We start from the raw sequence: 7,375 nt of genomic DNA, 5'->3' as shown, positions 1-7,375 counted from the left end.
TTCAGAGAGAGAGGAGTTTTAGTGAAGCAGGTGGGTGGGGGTCTGCCTTGGACACCTGCCCTGAGCAGCCATGCTTTCAAACCTACAGCTTCCAAGGACCTTTTGGCCAGTTACCTAGCTCATAGACCTGCATGCAAGGGGTCTGGTGACCCAGCCTGGACTGTGAAGGGTCTGGGGACCCAGCCTGGCATGTGAAGGGCTTGTGACCATCTGTGAACAGGCTTGAGGGGTCTGTGGGCTACAGACCCAGCCTTAGCTCGACAATCGGCCCAGTTGGTGCAGGATTACCAGCAGGTAAAAGAGCACCACAACTGTCATAGTTGTGGTCGAGTAGCTTTACAATTGGCATCATGAACAGGATTAAGAGCTAGACAATTGGCACTGTGAGGATTCCAGGCCTTAGCCTAGCCAGACAGAAAGTTTTAAAAAATAGAAGTGATGTGCATTGTTTTTCTCAATGTCTTAATGTATAGGCAAGCTATAAAGATAATACAAAACTTTAAGCTCTGCTTAAAGTCATGGAAGAAAGTTAACTTTACCACTTCTTGAGATTATTTTTTAAATCAATCTTGAAGTTGCAAGTCTTGAAGAAAAATTTTGCTCATACTCAAAATAGCTTCTCTGTGCTGCCACAGTGGTGAGTTTTCATAAATTGTAGAAGGTAAGGAGCCTAGAAAAACAAAAAACATCTGCATAATCTTTAAATGAATTTTTATTGGGAAAATAGAATAGTTTAGTCAGGTCCCTTGCCTCAGGGCTGGTTGGGGGTGGTTCAGTAAACAAATTGTGTGTTGGGGGTGGTGGAGGTGGTGCATATGCTTGGTGCCACCACTTTGGCTGGACTGGCTTGGGCGGGCGTCTGCTCTACACAGCCATGCTTTCCAACCTACAGCTTCCAAGAACCTGTTTGCTGGTTACCTAGCTCATAGATCCGCGTGTGAGGGGTCTGGTGACCCAGCCTGGCGTGTGAGGGGTCTGGTGACTCCGCCTAGCATGTGAAGGGTTTGTGACCCAGTCTGGCCAATGGGCTTGAGGGATCTGTGAGCTCCAGACCCAGCCTTAGCTTGACAATTGGCCCAGTCAGCAGGACTATGGACAAGTAAAGGAGCTCAACAAATGGCCCACTCAGCAGGATTACGGGCAGGTAAAAGAGCTCGACAATTTTATACTGATGACTTCTGCTAAAAAAGAACTGGAATGAACTGAATTATTTATTTTTAGCTCATTTTTATTCTTATAGAACCCATTATCACTAGTCCTTTTCATGTATCACTTTCTCAAATTTTATTTAATTAAGAAGTGGTTCCTAAAGTTTGCTGCCCATTAGAGTCACTCGAGGAGCTTTTTAAGAAAATCTCCATACCCAAGGATTAAATCAAATGGTCTATAGGTGACAATCGGGGTTTGGAATTTTTAAAGACCCCAGTTGATCTCAATGTTCAGCAAAGTTCGGGAAACAATGAGTTAAGCACTTAATACTTAATTAAAAAAAAAATCTATGCCAACAGAGTAGGTAATTCTCAGTCCTTCTGGGGTCAAAAAAACCAATTATGGTGTGGGAGGGCCATCTTGGGAAGCATTGTAAAATACAATGTGAATGTTTAGAATATGTGAAATTTGTGCATTACAGAGAGTAATGAACAGCCTGCTAGTTATAACTATATAATTTTACTTCACTCATTTTTTACTTCTGGCTGACATTTTTTTTACAGCCTACCTAGAACAGTGCTATGCTTTTATAAGCATCATCTTGCTTAATCCTCAAATAACTTGGTAAGGCAGGTGCTATTATCCCCATCATCCAGCTGTATAGATCGGAGCCATTAAGTTGCTTCCCTAAGATCACACGTATGAAAAACCTGACAATTAAGCTGAGGTTGTGCCCCCTTGAAGGCCCATGCCCCTTGGCAGTGCTCTCCAGGGCCAGGTCCACTGCCTCTCCTGCTATATGCAGGGACACAGTCTGCATAGAGCTACAGAAGCCCTGCTGCATGGCCTTCTCCAATGGACATCACTCTCACTCCTGAATATGGCTGTGACTTATTTGCCCCTGAGTTACGCACTCCTCCCGAAGGACACTAGGTTAACTTAGCAGAAGAGGAGACAGCTGCACTAAAGCAGAAGCAGTCCGAGGGAACGGTAGCATAGGCAAGTGTTTATTGATCACCAGCTTTCGGCTCAGGACTATGCTAGGTGCTGTGGAAGAATAAAATGTAGTTGCCTCAGCAAGAGAGTGTTTGGGGGAAGAAATGAAAATAAATAGTAGAATGGAAATTTAAGATTATATAACTAAAGTATTCATGAAACCATAAGTAATTAATATAAAACTAGACTTACCCAGACCATGCCTCAAGACAAAATTAATTACTTCCTCCGTTGTGATTCCCATAATACTACATTTACAGACCACTGTAGCATTTATGCACTCGGCAAGCATTGTTTGTGTGCATAATACGTTCCAGGAACTGTGCCAGATGATGGAATGATTGTTTGGCAAGTTTTTTACTTGTCTTTTTTCAACCGCTTCCCTTTGTCCCTGCTATTTTGCTTAGAATAAGATTTTTGAAGGCAAAAGCCACACCTTGCTAATTGTATCCCTAGAATTAAACTCATTGTGGTGACCCCAATAAAAGCTGAGTTGTTGCCTTTGCGGAAATTATTCCCCAGGAGACAAAATCCTCGGAGGGGAAAATGTGATTTACTTGCCAAAAACTACAGTCTGTTTGTACTAACATACTTTCCTCCTCTTTTGGAAAACAACAGGCTAAGTGTTTGTGAAAATAGGTGTTAAGAAGGAGTCAGGGACTTTGGGTTGGATTGAGTCCATGAATTTATTTTTTCTTTCTCACAAAACCCTACTAAAAAAAGGAGTAAAGAAAATATGTAAAGATTGGAATTGACAAAGTCAAAGAGGAAGGGAGAGGAAAAAACACCTGGCGTACAATGTCAACAGGTTTGTAGGTGATGAAAGCACATGGGGGAGGTGGCAGAGCTGCTCTTGCTGAATGACAGGCAGCAGCAGAGGGCAGCACCATGAGAAGCAAGCTCAGATGCATCGCAGGTCCCCGATGGATGCAGGACCAGGACCGGAGGCACCGGCTAGCTGGGAAGGCAGGGTGGAGGTGAGGGGCTGATCCTCACCTAAAGCCTGCACGACCAGGGGAATGCTGCTTCTCCCACCCATCAGAAGATGGGAGGTTTCCTTTCTGTTGAGATTGAGCCAGAGAAGCTCCAGGTGGTAAAGCAGCAGGAGCACTGGGGAGGGGAGAGACATTGCTCAGAAAGGCTGAGACTTTCCCAGGCTACTTTTGTCCCTGTAGCCAAGCAGCCAGCTCTGTCCTCCTCCCACCACCTTCCAGGCCAGAGAACACGGGATTCCTCTCTAGGAAAACGGAGTAGCCACATGGAAAAGATCTTCAGAGACTGACATTGGGGGATACTCTGACAAAAGAGCCTTGTCCTTGACTGCTCATTCTCCAAAAAAGTCCACCGGTTGGCAAGTTTCATTTCAAGCACAGGGGAAAGGTATAGGCAGAATATTTTGCTTATTTTTTTCAGAGGAGGTCTACTCTCTGAAGGGAGGCCTATTTTAAATTTCATTCTGTGTCCATATTTACTTAAACCGTCTACAGAGAAATAACAAATTTCTATATTACAACACTGGGCAGAAATCCATATAATACTTGATGCAATTGATTGACTGTGAAAATATATAATTTTCTTGTCATAACTTAACCTTTTTACCCAACATTGTGAACAAAATAACCAAAATGTATGGAAGGAGGTGAAGTGTTGAGTAAATGACACAGCTAAATGGGCAAAGAAATTAGATAAAACATAAAAACACATACAGTTTTTCATTACAGAGAAGCTCTAATAAGGATCTGTAGACCCATTATTTTTCAGTAAGTCATCCTTTTTACACATTCATACCATATAATTGGTAGCAACAATTTAGGAGAACTCTGGTATTTTACTCTTTCTATTATCTCAGTAACTATTTTTCTTTAAAATTCAGTCATGTATTGAGTACCTACTTTATGCCAGGTGCTGGGTATACTGGATACTTTCATATATAACTTATTAAACATACTAATATATTAAAATATTAGATTATATTAAAATATAGAAAAAATGACTTTAATTGTGCCATTTAAAATGTTTTTCAGTGTAAAAAAGAGATCTCACCCCCCCCCACCATGTGCTTTTATAGAGAGTAGTCTGAGGTGAGAAGAGACTTGCAAAGGAACAGAATAGTTAACAAATGAGAAGAAAAGATGAAGAAGTTTGCTACCAATTAGTATATTCTAATTACTATCAATTAGTGTTTTCTAATTAATGAAATATTTAAGGATTATTTAAGAAAAACTTTTCTAGGTAGCATTTATTATTGTCATGAAAGATGAAGTCATTTCCTTTAAGACGTCAACATCGACTGTCCTAAAGAGGCATCACTTACAATGCAGTAGTATCCTAAACCTTGCATTTGCAGATGTTGAGGTCATATCTACAAACTGAACAAAATTTCAAGTTGAAATCAATACCCTAAACCAAAGACTTCTGATGCGATGAGCAAACACATTTTTATTCTGATCCTGGGGGTAGTTTCATGTTTCTTTTGTCTGGGAGTTCTTCGAAGGATCTGTCATTATCATTGGTCCATCTGTCAAGATTTTGTTTGTGAAGAAAGAACATGCAGAAGAGTAACTTCTCACTACAATTACAATCATTTACTTTAGATATATATGAAATGAAGATATTTCCACCTTTCAAATTGAGCATAGCAATCAAATACTGTTACAGTAAAGCTTATTTTCATATAGATTTAGCAATACCAGTGGTTTAATCTTGTTCATTTAAACATCATTATATCCAATTAATGCCTAAAAAAATACAACAAATCTCTAAAACATGTGCCTCCTTTCTTCCATTAGAATGAAAGAAAAAAATGAGAGGAAAAAAAAGGATCCAATTACTTTCAACACTACACTCCATAAATCACATTTGAAAAACAATATTGGTCATCAATATATCTGTCGTTGTCTGTACTAAACATCCATAACTTTGAATTGTATTTTATTGGAAACTTAAGGCTGACTTTTCCTAAGAATAGCTGAGATGGTGAGAAGAGTTTCCTAAAGATCATCAGGATGGAAGACCCAAGCTTGTTTTATTTGTTTACAAAATACATATAATATTTTCCTACTTGAATCATAAATATCTTGAAGGCCTGTGTTTTCTGCTACATTGTCAGCCTTCTGAATTACCTATCCTTTTTCAAAATAGAAAAGACAATTACCCTTAGACTTTACTACTATTGATAATTCTCTCCATTAACATATTACTAAATATTATATAAAATTGTGGTAAAATTATGATTTTAATTTTAAGAAGAAAAATAAATAAACTTCCATAGTGTAGAAAATATATATAATTGAAAGCAGGGACTTGAACAGGTATTTGTATGCCAATGTTTATAGCAGAATTATTCACAATAGCCAAAAGGTGAAAATAATCCAAATGTTCATCGACAGATGAACAGATGGACAGAAAGTGGTATATACACAATGGAGTAGTAACCCTTGTCAAAAGACAAAATTACAACAAATTTAGTTTAAAGATCTAATTGGCTTTTATTAGCAATTCTGGAATCAGGCAACATCTCATTCGATAAAACAGAACGGGTTTTTGATGAGCTGAGCAGAAAGGGGTAGCTTTATAAGCAGAAAAGGGCTGAAGAAAGCAGAAACAGGGAACAGAAAGGATTGGTTGTTTCAGAATGACTTTCCTTACAGGGCTAAAACAGAAGGGTGTTATTATCATGCAGCTCAGGTAACTGGGCCTCTTCTTATTGTGAATCTTCTGTTTTTTGAAAAACTGGCCTGTTTCAAAGTTCAGTTTGATTAAGTGGCGCCTAGCATGAGTGACTCCATTCTGGTTTGGTCTGGTGTGTTGGAGCCTACTGTAGGAGCTTGGTCCAAAACGATGACCTTCCATAAATTTTATTTAACACCCTGAAGACATTTGCTAAGTGAAATAAGCCAGACACGAAAGGACAGATATTGTATGATTCCACTTACATGAGGTACATAGAGTAGTCAAATTCATAGGGAAAGCAAGCAGAATGGTGGTTTCCAGGAGGAGGGGACAGGGTGGAATGTAGAGTTGTTGTTTAATGGGTTTAGAGTTTCAGATTGGAAAGATGACAAAGATCTGGAGATGGATGGGGGTGACGATTGCACAACAGTGTGAATGCTCGTGTCTTGCAACTTCTAAATATGTGATCAGAATTTAACCCTTACTCATTGTGGCTGAATTTTTTCTTTAAACATTGAATAGTGCAACAGGTTAGATCAGTTATAAATCAACAGTCAGGGATTTTATTAAGAAGTAATAACCATTATTTAAACTGAAGTACAGCAGGAAAAATATATTTGTAAAGAAGGGTTAGAAAAAGAAAACAATAACAGGAGTAAATAAACTAGAATGGGAAAGTTTCAATGTATATTTTCTGACAGTTCTTAGGTAAAGTCTTCTAATACCTACCACTAAAAAATCACTGACATATAGTATGCTTTAGTATCTTCCTTCACAATAAGAGAAAAGTATTTTAATAATGGCAGAGAAAAATTGCTGAGTGGGCCTTTTGGGAAAATTTGTCCCACAAAGATACCAGCAGGAGGCATGGCCTGGGGCATTACACACAAATGGATTAGCCAGTCAGGTAGAATGTACCTCTGCAAGGCTGCAATATTACATTCAAAGACCCATCAAGGGGAGAAGGGCTGGAAAAGTGAGGAAAACAGTCATCTGTATTGTATTTGTGTCTGAGAATCACTAAACTCTAGCAGAATGTAATTGGCTATTTTATTTCATAAACCTCCCAATGAAAATAACAGAGGGATGCCTAGTGACTTGCCAAAGGCTATGCAGTCTCCTCAAAATCTCCTGGGCTACTTTTCTTACTGCCTGATTGATTCTTTCTTACTATATTAGCTTGAACTGTAAGAAATAGCAGATGTTTGGACTTTTTTGCGGGGGGGGGGGGGCGGTGGCTGGCTACAGGGATATGAACCCTTGACCTTGGTATTATAATACCATTCTCCAACCAACTGAGCTAACCAGCCTGCCCTTTCCTGACCTCCAAAAATGGCAGTTTCATATGCTTCAAATTACTGCATATTGGTTAGATAGAAAGAACACAGCTGAAATCATTACAGCCTTTTATAGTAAAATGAATGACAAAAGACATAGGCTGAAAATAAAGTATTTGTGGCTTATTTAATAAGAGAAAAAACAAATGAGCAAAAACTTGTTTTTATATGAGTGCTGCCTCCTATGTTGATACATTAAGTGTATGCCACTTAAAATACGT

Source organism: Cynocephalus volans, chromosome 13, assembly GCF_027409185.1.
Source record: "Cynocephalus volans isolate mCynVol1 chromosome 13, mCynVol1.pri, whole genome shotgun sequence".
Taxonomy (NCBI): Eukaryota; Metazoa; Chordata; class Mammalia; order Dermoptera; family Cynocephalidae; genus Cynocephalus; species Cynocephalus volans.
The sequence above is the reverse complement of the archived record's forward strand: the minus strand, read 5'-3'. Positions refer to the sequence as shown.